This window comes from Mauremys mutica, chromosome 7, assembly GCF_020497125.1.
Source record: "Mauremys mutica isolate MM-2020 ecotype Southern chromosome 7, ASM2049712v1, whole genome shotgun sequence".
Classification (NCBI taxonomy): Eukaryota; Metazoa; Chordata; order Testudines; family Geoemydidae; genus Mauremys; species Mauremys mutica.
The window spans coordinates 123,772,856-123,785,972 of NC_059078.1; the positions used below are offsets into that span (position 1 = coordinate 123,772,856).

Genomic DNA, 13,117 nt, shown 5'->3' on the forward strand with positions numbered 1-13,117 from the left:
AAATATCATCAGCTAAGCAGAGCTGAGCCTCATTCGTTTTTGGATGGAAGATTGTTGAAGAAGTCCCAGCTGCTGATGGAGGTAGTGTGTGCCATTTCAGTAGGTGGTGCTCTTTTTCTGGATGGGCCATGGAAACTGAGCTGCCCTTTCAGCCACAGAATGAGGAACATTTGTGGGGGAAGCTTGTGATGCCAGGGAGTGGCGGATTAATGATTTTGCCACCCCTAAGCCCTGAAATAATTGCCGCTCCCAGCCCCATATGAACTTATTAAACATCAATATTTTCAATATCAACACCAATATTTTCACTTTTTACTTCACTACTATTTACAACTATTTTTTCTGTCTCACTGTCAGCACTAACTGATACAACAAAGGAATCTATTTTGTGCATTTTTGCTATTATTTCATTTTCCCTTGCTTTCTTTTGTATAGCTTTTTTTTTTAACTGAGAACCACTTAATTTCTTCCTTCCAGTCATATTATTAACATTTAGGATTCTCGCGAGTATGTTTACTAAATGGCATTGCGCCATCATTGGTGGTTTCAATACGCAGTATGATTGGTAGAATCGCGGCATCATTGATGCCACAATTACAAAAATGCTGCTATTATAAATTTGCTACCCTACGCCGAGGCCTTGTCGGCCTAGGCGATAATACGCCACTGATGCCAGGCTCCCACTATACCTGTCCTGAGGTTAAACAGCTCACCACATTCTTCTGGGCTCCTCTGCAAATGCTGAATTCATTTAAAATGTCAGAAGAAAAATATGTTCCAGACAAAGAAGCTTATGCATCCCGTATAGGAATTACATCTTAGCAAGTACTGACTCACCTTCAGATATGATGTACAGTATGACTTCTTTATTGCCTGTTCTTGATCTGCAGTTGCAGAGTCTGGCATTGATTATCATGCCAATTCTATGATGCTTGGAATCAGTCTTATGATTGATGACAAACAGCACAGAGCCCATTGTCTTGCAGTGCCATCCAGACAGTACCTCCTCCACAATGCTGATCAGAGCGGTGTCTCCTGTATTGTTCATAGATCTGGTATTTAGGGTTCAGGTGAACCTCCCAACTCAGGCTGGAGAAGAATAGGTAAATGGATTTGACGTGTTTTGAGACCTGAGGTTGTTATCATATGGTCTAAGGAAGGCAGTATAGCCCAGGGGAGAGGTCCGCACACTAGGACTCAGGGGACCTGCGTCCTCTGACAAGCTTTATCACCAACTCGCTGCATGAGCTTGGGCATCATGTCAAAATCTGTCTGCTTCCCTCAGTATAACAGGGGCAATGGCATTTTGAGATCTACAGATGAAAGGTGCTTTGTAAGTGCTATTGTTATTAGTGAACAAGTATGCACAACGTTGAATGGACCTTTGTGTTCTCCTGCTTTAAGGGTGTGCAGTGCCAGCTTTTTTGTAATTAAAAATGCAGTAAATAAGGGGTTAGTTCAGGATGTCTCACGTGCTGTGTCCCTGCATCGCTGCTAGGTACAATGTTGAATACAGAGGCTTGGAAGGTTTCGTTCTTTTGTAGCATCTGATACGTACTGAAAACAGCATTTAAATGAAAAGATATTTTAAAACTTTTATGACTCTTTTATTCTGGGGCCAGCTTGTTGTGTGCATGTGATAACACCATAACTCAGTTTCCACAGATGCCTGAGTCTACATTTTATTGATGTTTAATAAGCAGTAAAGATAAAAAGCCTTTTCTGCAAAAAGGGCTATCCCCTTTGTGATCTCGCCTCACACATCATCTGTGGCACAGTCCAAAGACATTTGTTTTATGCTAAGTCTGTCTCATAATTTAACTATGTGCATTTATTTTTTTAAACAATAAAATATAGACAGCAGCTTAAAGAGCACCACATTTTCATACTTTCAGATATACTTCTACTGCAGTTGAGGTCCCTTTGTGCGATACCTGGGATTTTGGATAAAGGAATTTCACCCCTACCAAGAATAAAAGAAAATCACTAAGACTGAAATTTACCTGTATGTAGAGGTCAATGCCCCACTTAAGGGGTTGAATTTCATTAAGTGATTTTGTTTTATTCTTTGTGGGAGTGAAATTCAGTTATTTCAGCACAGGGCCTATGCATCACCTAAGGCCTCAAAATAGGTCTTAAGTGATGCATTAGCTTTGTGCTGGCCCTCTGCACAGGAGTGAATTTCACCCTAACAGAGCTGGGTAAATACTGAGAAAAAAACCGAAGTATTTGCAAATGTGAATTCATTTCAACACCTTTTGCAGCTCTTTCTATACATTCTCCATTAACAATTGTACAGCCTGAGTGATTTTTTTTTGTTTTCAGGAATATTCATGGAAAGTGAAAGTCTCACAATCACTCCCACGTGCAAGTATTTTCATTAGATCTTGAAATCTCTTGAACTTCCCTCTTATTTGTTAAAGGTTCAATCGTCCTACTCTAAACTGCCTACAATGGCATGTAGCCAATCTGCAACTGCCAGCAGCAAATATCTCCAATGGCCAGACATTAGCGGGGAAGGGCTCTGAGTTACTACAGAGAATTCTTTCCCAGGTGTCTGGCTGGTGGGTCTTGTCCATGTGCTCGAGGTCTAAGTGATCACCATATTTGGGTTCTCAGGAAGGAATTTTCCTCTAGGTCAGATTGGCAGACACCCTGAGAGTTTTTTGTCTTCCTCTGCAGTATGGGGAGCGGGGCACTTACAGGTTTCAACTAATGTAATTGATGGATTCTCTGTAACTTGAAATCTTTAAATCATGATTTGAGGACTTCAGTAACTCAGCCAGAGATTTATGGGTCTATTACAGGAGTGGGTGGGTGAGCTTCACAGTTGCCAACTTTCACATGGTAAATAAGCACCCTGGCTTTCACAATAAGCCAAAAATCAAGCTAATACCATTTTAAAACAAGGCCAAAACAAGCCAATCCCTAAGAACCCCAACGCTCTATGTGACTAGATCCCCTCCAGCGTGCAGTCTGGGACTGTGGTGGGCCCGCTGTGCACCCCTGACTCTCTCCCCACCTTGCCCCTGCTTGCCCCTTCCTCTGCTTGCTGGGAGCCGATCAAAAAAAAAGAAGCAGCAAGCTACAACAAGCAACAAGCTACAAGCCAAAAACTAGCCAACAAGCAACTCACAAGCCAATTAAGCCAAAAACAAGCCCAATTTCTGCGTTTTTTTCACAGGTTTGGCATGTCTGGTGAGGTTCTGTGGTGTGCAATGTGCAGGAGGTCAGACTAGATGATCATGATGGTCCCTTCTGGCCTTAAAGTCTATGCATCTTTCCACTAAGGGAGCTAAAAAAAACCCATGTAAATCAGATGTCCAATCATGCTTTAGAAGTTGCGAATAGTCAGACATGGCCGAGTTGAGCAGAACACGAACAAGGGCTAAATAACAAATAAATTCTTCAACACCAATAGTTCACCCAACTCAGTTAGTAGTTATTTACATTTATTTGTAGCATCTTTCCTCCTATGATCTCAAAATGCATTAATTAATTAAGCTTTAAATCCATCTTCCTATCCCTACGAGGAGGGGAAGTAGAGAGAGAGAAGATATGTGAAGTTAGCTGGAGCAGGTCAATGGATGCTCAGATATTTAAAAGCAAACTCAATAGGTTAAGTGGAAGAGGAGGAGAGAAGAATGGTGATAGCAGCTAGTCCATTATCACAACAGAGCATTCCATATAGAGGAGGCAACACCCAAGTTGTGTTGCTATCCTCTTATTATTAACTCATTTTTACTGCAAATATTTGTACAGTGGGAGACGCCGGTCTCTCTAAGACAAAACCAAGAAGTGTGAGCTTATGCTGAGGAATAAAGTGTCCAGTTATCATGTGAGATGCAGGCACAGATAGGGAATCTGCTGACAGTCTCTCATGTCCTGTCTTGTGTGCTGAGTGGTGAGGCAGGTTAGCAGTCTCCTGCCCAAATATATATTGGGTGATAATATTTTATACCTCTGGAATGTATTGTTTAATAAGGGAGTGCCATTAAGCTAGGGTTTTGCAAGCCTGTACATGGCAGATGAGGCTGAATGCCCCAGGAAAAGCAGGTGCAGCAATGGCAGAAGTCAGCAAGAAAAATTCAAACCTTTCAGCAAACCAAGTAAACTGCTACATTTGAATAGAAATAAGAAGGAAATCAGTTATATTATAGAGTGGTTTCACATGATCACCCAAAGCATCTAAAACAATGATAGAAAGTGACCAAGCTTAGGTATAACTGTGCACCCTGCACCCAAATTTGAGTTCATTTGCCCCAATGTAAATCCTCCCTTTCTCCACAATCAGTGGAGTTAAGCCAGATTTAAGCCATTATAACTGAGATAAGAATCTGGGCTTTACTCTAATGTAACTGAGGTCTGGTCTACGCTACAGACCTATATCGGTATAACTACGTGGCTCAGTGACATCGTTATACTGACCTAACTCCCTGTCTACAGCTTCTCCCGCCGATATAGCTACCACCTCTCACGCCGGTGGATTAACTGTGCCGACAGGAGAGGTCTCTCCTGTAGGCTTAGAGTGTCCTCATTAAAGTGCTACAGCAGTACAGCTGTGTCAAAGCAGCATTTTAAGTGTCAACTTGCTCTGGGATGAGAATCTGTCCCCCTCTACTTAAAACCCTTATTGAATCTTCACATAAAGACTTGCCTGAAAATGACTTTGGTTTGTAATATGAAACATCTGCTGGAATAAGAAGCAGCTGTAGGGTGAAATCACCCACGGTGGTGGATTTCACCTGTAGTCTTCATGTGACCAGCAGTGAAATCCCAATAGAAAATGATTCAACGTGACACAACACTAACAACCCCTGTAACGCAGCCGGGATTTTTTACTTCCTTACCTGTTCTGGGTGGAGTAGTGAACCCCACCCTAAAAGAGAATGAATGTTTTAGCACATAATAACAGGAAATACCCACTCACGGGAGAAAGAGAGAGTCTAACAAAGGATACATCTACACTTAAAACGCTATAGCGACACAGCTGCAGAGCCGTAGCACTTCAGTGTAGACACCACCAAGACAGAGGGGAGGGGTTTTCCCGTCTGCGCAGGTAATCCACCTCCCCAAGAGGTGGTAATTAGGTCAATGGGAGATTTCTCCCATTAACCTAGCACTATCTACACTGGGGATTATGCTGGCATAGCTCTGTCTCTCGGGCATGTGAATTTCACACCCCTGAGGGACGTTTTCACCCACGAAAGCTTATGCCCAAATAAATGTGTTAGTCTCTAAGGTGCCACAAGGACTCCTCGTTGTTTTAGCTATGCCAACGTAAGTTCCCAGTGTAGACCAGTTCTAAATTAACAGGTGGCTGACTAGGCTAAGATGGATGGTCTCTGGGACAGAAATCTCACAGTACTCTTTACACCATTATCTTCCAGGGTCCAGTCATAAGAATTGCCAAAAGTGGGTGCTGAGGGCACACAGGACTTCTCAGGAGGCATGCAGCACATTGCAGGATTGGGTCCCAAGAAATCTGAGCCACTGACCATTTTGAGACCTGGATCCCAAACAGTATGGCATACTGGGTGTCTGCAGCAAACCATGCCACCTCAAATCCGAGGGTGGTGGTGCTTAGAAAAAATGAAATCTTTTCTTCTGGAAAAGATCCAGAGCCTTGAGAATGAATTCCATGGTGACTCCAGTGCAAAATGAGAGGCCTTGGCTAGCCCATCATTCTTAGAGTCCCATCAGCTTTTCAACAGCCTTCCTAAAACTATCCAGCATTTGCATTCAGGCTACCTGTAACAGGGTCGTGCTACTCACTGCTCAGCAGTGCTGCCTCGTGACTCCTCTGGAGAATCAGCTCGCCCCTGTCAGTGCCCTGTCCTGTAGTCGCTGAGCCCTTTTCCCCAGTCAGGAGCTGCAGTGCCTTTCCTTCATGGCTTAGCCTTCTGGCCAAGTCACAATCGTCTTCCCATTCTGGGGTCTCATCAGAGTCTCTTTCCACAAAGTCTCAGGCAGTCTCCCTGTCCCCTGTGCTGTCTGCACCATTCCCACAGCAGCTGGTAGGGGAACCCGGGCCCGTCTTCTGCTCCGAGTTCCAGTCCAGTGACCCTCAAAGCAGCAGTTCAGGTCTGTACTCCCTTTGACTTTACTGCTCCTCCCTGGACTGCTTCCTACACTGCCTTCTTGAGGCACCTACTGCCAGGGAATGTGATTTCAGGATAACCTCACTACAGCCCCCCTCTATCCTCAACTCCTAGGCTTTGAAGCCCCTGCCTTTTCCTGCCTGGGTGAGCTTCATTCTCAGTCCGAATCATTGCCCCTTAGCTCCCAGCAGGTGTGGCTTATAGCTCCTTGGCCTCTCTTGCCACCTTAACCCCGTCACAGCTGGTGTAGGGTGAACACCCCATCACTCTATCACTTTCCATACTGTACCTTTCGACATCAAGCAAAATAGGCTTAGGAAATCATACCATGCCAATGCCCAGTCAAGTCACCTTATACAACACAGATAATGCAAGAGCACACACACACACACACAGTATTGCCTTGTCTCAGTACAAGTTCTCCAGACTTTAAACTTCAATAGAAAAAATCAGTCTGAGGCCAAAATCTGGGATTCATAGATTCATAGACTCTAGGACTGGAAGGGACCTCAAGAGGTCATCGAGTCCAGTCCCCTGCCCTCATGGCAGGACCAAATACTGTCTAGACCATCCCTGATAGACATTTATCTAACCTACTCTTAAATATCTCCAGAGATGGAGATTCCACAACCTCCCTAGACAATTTATTCCAGTGTTTAACTACCCTGACAGTTAGGAACTTTTTCCTAATGTCCAACCTAAATCTCCCTTGCTGCAGTTTAGGCCCATTGCTTCTTGTTCTATCATTAGAGGCTAAGGTGAACAAGTTTTCTCCCTCCTCCTGATGACACCCTTTTAGATACCTGAAAACTGCTATCATGTCCCCTCTCAGGGATGGTGGTGGTAGGGGAGAAAAAGGTCCTGATTCTCCACTTTATCATACTAGGTTTACACCAGTAGAATCACAGGGGCATAGACCTGGTGGAGCGGACTGGAGAATAAAGCCCAAAGTCTGTACACCGACTAAATCTCTGTATATTTTTAAATTTTCTTTATTTCTTTGCCACTCCTAGAAAAGAATGAAAATATGGTATAATGTAGCTTTCTGCCATCATCTTCCCCTTCCTATTCAAAGCAATCCTGAAAAAAATGCTCACTATGAACAAAATTTAGACCTGGAAACTCGACAGAGTTGCATCCGCTATACCAGATCTAGGTCTAGCCCGATGCCCTGTTTCATTTGGGAAAACTAATATGCGTGTTGTGCCTAGAACCAGAATTTGGCCTGAAGAAATTAGCTAGTAAATGTGGTCTAAAAAGGTACATATATTTCACCATTTTTAATTAAATGAAAATTTTTCATTTTCTTTGAAATTTTTCTGTGAAAGTTTTCATTTTTGGATGAAAATTTTTAAATGACATTTTGAAAAAAAGAATTTTGTTTTTTTTTTAAATTAAAAAAATGAAAAAATCTGTTTCACTGCAGTGGGAAAACCTCACTTACTCTCACTTTCTTACTTTTGTTTTCACTGTCAAAATACAAGGGGGAAGTAAAAAAGTCAGAGAAAGTAGTTTTTCGTTTACAAAATGAAAAAACTTACCTAAAATAAAAGGTGTTTTTTTAAAAATTATGTTCACAGAGGCATTTTACAATGAAAGAAAGTGTGATGGAAAATTTTTAACCAGCTAGAAATTTTGTTCCTTCGTTTGGGTTCATATCCTGTTAATACTGAAGAGAATTACTTTGATTCTAGATCTGTCTTTTTGTCCTTTCTTCTGACTGACATAAATTCTCAGTCATAGGACCAAAGCCGCTCATTGGAAGTTGGCTTTTCTGTTATCTAATAATACATGTCAAGGCCCTGCCAAATCCACGCTATCTTGTTGGGTGACCTTCCCTGATGACCTTCCTTATTTTCTTTCCAGGGAGCACTCAGCTCCTTAGCGCTTGTGGATGTCAAATATTTATAGTAATAGAGCAAGGGAATCTCAGAAAAATCTGTCTGGCATGGAGGTTATTTATTTTCTAAAATGACTGGCATGCCACATAATGAGGCACAGCTGAGACCTGTGTTAAGAACATAGACTCGAGTTTCAGTGACCACTTGCTTTCTACCAGGAATTCAAAAACAGCAGGTACCTTATGTAGAAGTATTAGAAAGTATCATTGCAGGGTGAAAATAGGACAGGAGTTTAAATGAAAGAGAGGCTGTATGTTCTGTGCAGTAGCTATATTATCTCTGAAAAGATGGGATTAGAGTTTTTCCATGATAGGGCCCATAACTCTGAAGTTTGTTTATTTTTTCATTTGAACATATGTTTTTCTAAATCTCCCTTGGATCTCAGCTACTGTACTTTCCAAGAGGATTATTTGTTTCTGTGTTAAGTTAAAATACTCACATAATCCAGGAAAGGGTATTTCCTGGGTGTCCTGCAAAGCCATGTCATTGTGAGACGTCCTCAGTAAGGGGCCCGTTCTGTACACCCCTACCCTGGTGTTGTGGGCCCAGCCTGCAGCGGAACTGGTGTGGTTTTGTTGTGCAGGGGTAAGTGTTGTATCCTTGGGGGCAGCCGGTTTAGGAAGAAATCATTTGAGGCCAGACAGCAGACAGCTAACAAAACTACCATTTTATTTACAGACACAGAGCTCACTCAACCGACCGAAACCGGCTGGGCTATCCCCTAATAATCTAACTCAGTTGCCATAGGAACAAAAACCATGACAACCAAATACACAACATATTCCTCCCCCCCTAATAAGAACATCCCCTAAATAAAACACACACTAGACTAGAGAAGGAGGGTAGACTGCCTCCATTCCCGGTTAAACCCTGGGGATTATTTTGCCCCATAACCGTGGGTTCGCCCTAGCTAAAGATCCAGCCGATGAGGAGGCCTTCTGTCTCTAGGTGGATTACGGCGAACTTCTGGTGTTGTTGCACCCGAAAGTACCATGGGCTCTGGGTCCGCAGCACGAACAGGTGTGGAGGTGGTATCAGCTCGTGCTGGGCAAAGGGGTATCTCAGCTGCCGGCAGTAATGGAGGAGAACAGTCAGAAACAGGTGATTTGTGATTCGGTGTCTCACCAGAAGTGGTGAAGTCAGAACCCTCAACTGCAGATGTGTCCTGAGGACTGGCATGACCTGGCAACAGCTGATCTACATATCGCCGCCAGGTAAGATTCTCTGCAGTCCAGACTGTGTAGGAAACAGGTCCTGTTTGAGTGATGATTGTGGCAGGGACCCATTTAGCTCTGGAAGTATAATTCCGAGCCAAAACTGGCTGTCCCGGGCTAAAGGTTCGCTCTTTTGCTCTGGGTGCCCGTCTGATAACTTGATTTTGCTGCTGATGTTGCACAATTTGTCGGGGTTCAGAAGGTTTCAGCAGATCAAAGCAAGTGCGCAGCTGTCGTCCCATCATTAGAAAGGCCGGAGATGCCTTGGTCGTAGCATGAGGTGTGTTTCTGTAGGAAAGTAAGAAGGTATCCAGATGCTTTTGAATGGAGTGTTGTCCCCTTGCTGATTTCAAAGCATGTTTCATTGTCTGCACAAAACTTTCAGCTAATCCGTTGGTGGATGGATGACATGGTGCTGACGTGATGTGGTGTATCCCATTTGCCTTCATAAAATTTTGAAACTCCTGAGAGACGAACTGGGGTCCGTTGTCGCTCACAAGTTGTTCTGGCAGACCAAAACGACTAAAGAGTCCTCGTAGTTTTTGGATAGTACTCTCTGCAGTAGTGGACTGCATTATAGAGACTTCTGGCCATTTAGAATGGGCATCTACTGCCACCAAGAACATGCTTCCTTCAAGGGGGCCAGCGAAGTCAATGTGAATACGTTGCCATGGGTTTTCAGGCCAGTCCCATGGGTGTAGGGGTGCCCACTGGGGTGCATTCCTCACACCCTGACATGACATACAAGCTTTTGCCTTCTCTTCAATAGCACTGTCCAACCCAGGCCACCAAAAATAACTTGGTGCAATTTCCTTCATGCGCACTATTCCACAGTGACCGGAATGTAGCTGTTCTAACATCTGTGATCTCAGTGGTGGTGTAATAATGACACGTCTCCCCCACAACAAACAACCAGATTGGACCGATAACTCTGTCCTCCTGGACATGTAGGTAACAAGGTCGGGTGAGACCGGAGAGGTTTGTCGAGATTTTCCATGCATCACCAGGTCCATAACTTGGGACAATACTGGGTCAACGTGAGTTGCCTTCTTTATCTGAGTAGCAGTGATGCGTGTATTCTCTACCTGTTCAAAGTAGAAGATTTCCTTTTGGGCACTATCTTGATGTTTGACCGGCAAAGGCAACCTTGAGAGGCCATCTGCATTGCCATGCAGAGTGGATTTCCGATATTTGATTTCATATGTGTGTGCTGAAAGTAACAATGCCCAACGTTGCATACGACTAGCAGCTAATGGGGGAATGACTGTGTAGGGTCCAAAAATTGACGTCAGAGGTCGATGGTCTGTGAGAAGAGTAAACTTTCACCCAAACAGGTACTGATGAAACTTCCGAATTCCAAAAACAATTCCTAATGCCTCACGTTCGATTTGGGCATAGTTAGTTTCTGCTTTGCTTAGAGTGCGTGAAGCAAAAGCAATAGGTCTCTCTTCTCCCGAAGGCATAATGTGTGACACAACTGCTCCCACTCCATAAGGGGAGGCATCGCACGCCAATTGTAGGGGTAAGGATGGATCAAAGTGTGTTAGAACTTCAGAATTTAGCAATGCATCCTTAGCTTTGTTAAATGCAACATCACAGGCTTCAGTCCACTTCCAGGCCTTGTTCTGCCCAAGGAGCTCATGAAGTGGTTTTAGCAGTGTGGCTAACTGTGAGATGAACTTTCCATAATAGTTCAGTAGTCCTAGAAACGAGCGCAGCTGGCTTACATTTCGAGGTGGGGGAGCCTCCACAATAGCTTTAACTTTTGCAGGGGCCTTATGAAGACCTGCAGAATCAATGATGTGTCCCAAATATTCAACAGAGGGCTTGAAGAATTCACACTTGTCTTTGCGAACTCGTAGGCCATACTCCTCCAGTCTTTGTAGGGTAGCCTCTAAATTCTTTAAGTGATCCTCTTCATTTCTTCCAGTGACCAGGATATCATCCAGATAGCACTGAACTCCTGACAAGCTCTGGTCCATAGCCCTCTGGAACAGGGCAGGAGCAGACGTTATTCCGAAGGGTAGGCGACAGTATTGATAAAGCCCCTTATGAGTCACAATAGTCAACAGCTCTTGGGACTTTTCATCGACGTGCATCTGTAAATATGCTTGACTCAGATCAATCTTACTGAACTTTTGTCCCCCAGCCAGGCCTGCGAAGAGGTCATCGATGCGGGGAAGCGGGTATTGCTCTGCACACAACACTGGGTTGACAGTGACTTTAAAATCACCGCAAATCCGGAGAGAGCCATCTTTCTTCATTATTGGAACGATAGGAGTGGCCCATGAGCTATGGGTAACTGGTATTAGGACTCCATTGGTGACCAGGCGCTCCAGGTCTGCTTCAACTTTTGGCCTGATGGCATATGGCACAGTTTGGGTTTCAGATATTTTGGTGGACTGTCAGGTTTAATGTTCAATGTCACAGTGATTCCCTTCATACTTCCCAAATCATCTCCAAAAACAGCAGCATGTTTCCTTAGTATAGGGGTTAGACTGGTTTCTTCTTTAGTCATCCGGTGCACTTCTGCCCAGTTCAGTTGAATCTTCCCAAGCCAAGACCTACCCATTAAGGCTGGGTAGTTACCTCTCACCACAATCAGTGGCAATTTAGCAGCCTGTTCATTGAGCTCCACCTTAACATCAATAGTGCCCAACATGGGCACAGCTTCTCCCGTATACGTCTTCAGAACAGTTTTTGTTGCCTTAAGCGGAAGATGCTGTAGCTTTTCTTTATACACAGTCTCGGAGACCAGCGAGACGGCTGCAGCGGTGTCCAGTTCCATGCGTATAGGTTTGCCATCCAACAACGGGGTTACCCAGTATTCATGTGAGCCCATTGCCAAAGACAAAACATGCAGTGGCACTTCCTCTTGTGATGAGGTGTCACTTTGATCATCCTGGGTCTGCTCTAGGATATGCAGGGTTCCTCTTTTTGTTGGCCAGACCACAGGCCTCTTTTTCTTTTGTTTACAGGCACACTCAGTGTGTCCCTTTTTGCCACAGTGTCGACACACCAGGTCCTTACACCAGCATTCTGATGCCTGGTGACCCGGCTTACCACAGCGGTAACATTCCTGACTCTGCACAGTTTTGTGGGTCGGTTCTTGTGACACTTTTTGCACCCTAGGGGATGCACCGATGTATTGCGCCTCCCTTGTAGCCAGTTCCATGGAGACAGCAATATCAACAGCCTTCTGTAAGGTAAGCTGAGCCTCTCTCAGTAGGCGCTTCTGTAAAGCTTCACTGTAGAGGCCACACACTAACCTGTCATGCAGGGCATCATTTAACATCTCTTTAAATTCACAGTGTTCTGCTAGCTTTTTTAAAATTGCTACAAATTGTACAACTGTTTCATCTTCCTTTTGGTCTCTTTTGTGGAACCTATATCTTTCAGCAATTACCAGTGGTTTTGGGGAAAAATGGGACCACGGGATTTCCATAATGTCACTGTAAGATTTAGTCACTGGCTTAACAGGGTGTAATAAGCTGCGTAGCAGGGAGTAGGTTTTAGCCCCTACAACACTTAAGAATATTGGCACCTTCTTCACTTCTGTAATGTCATTTGCAATAACAAAAAGCTCAAAACGCTCAGTATACACATGCCACTGCTCTATATTCTCATCAAAAGGTTCCAGTGGCCTGGTCAGAGTAGCCATGATTTTTAGTTTCACTTTCACAGTCAGTGCAAACAAGCAGCTTTTTTGTTTGTTTGTTCTTTACCTTGACTTCTACTTCCTTCTGTTACTGGAGCAGCACCAGGATCCCACCCTCGTCGCCACTTGTTGTATCCTTGGGGGCAGCCGGTTTAGGAAGAAATCATTTGAGGCCAGACAGCAGACAGCTAACAAAACTACCATTTTATTTACAGACACAGAGCTCACCCAACCAGCCGAAAC

At 44.0% G+C, this 13,117-nt stretch overlaps 1 protein-coding gene across 1 annotated transcript in view; it reads left to right on the forward strand.

Moving 5' to 3' along the window:
• Positions 1 to 10,217: 10,217 nt before the first annotated feature.
• The window catches only part of COL17A1 (collagen type XVII alpha 1 chain), a 74,337-nt gene continuing 71,437 nt past the window's right edge, over positions 10,218 to 13,117 (forward strand). Inside the window, exon 1 of the mRNA XM_045022672.1 lies at positions 10,218 to 10,253. The gene's annotated coding sequence lies outside the window, so the exon portion shown is untranslated. The remainder of the gene's footprint in view (positions 10,254 to 13,117) is intronic.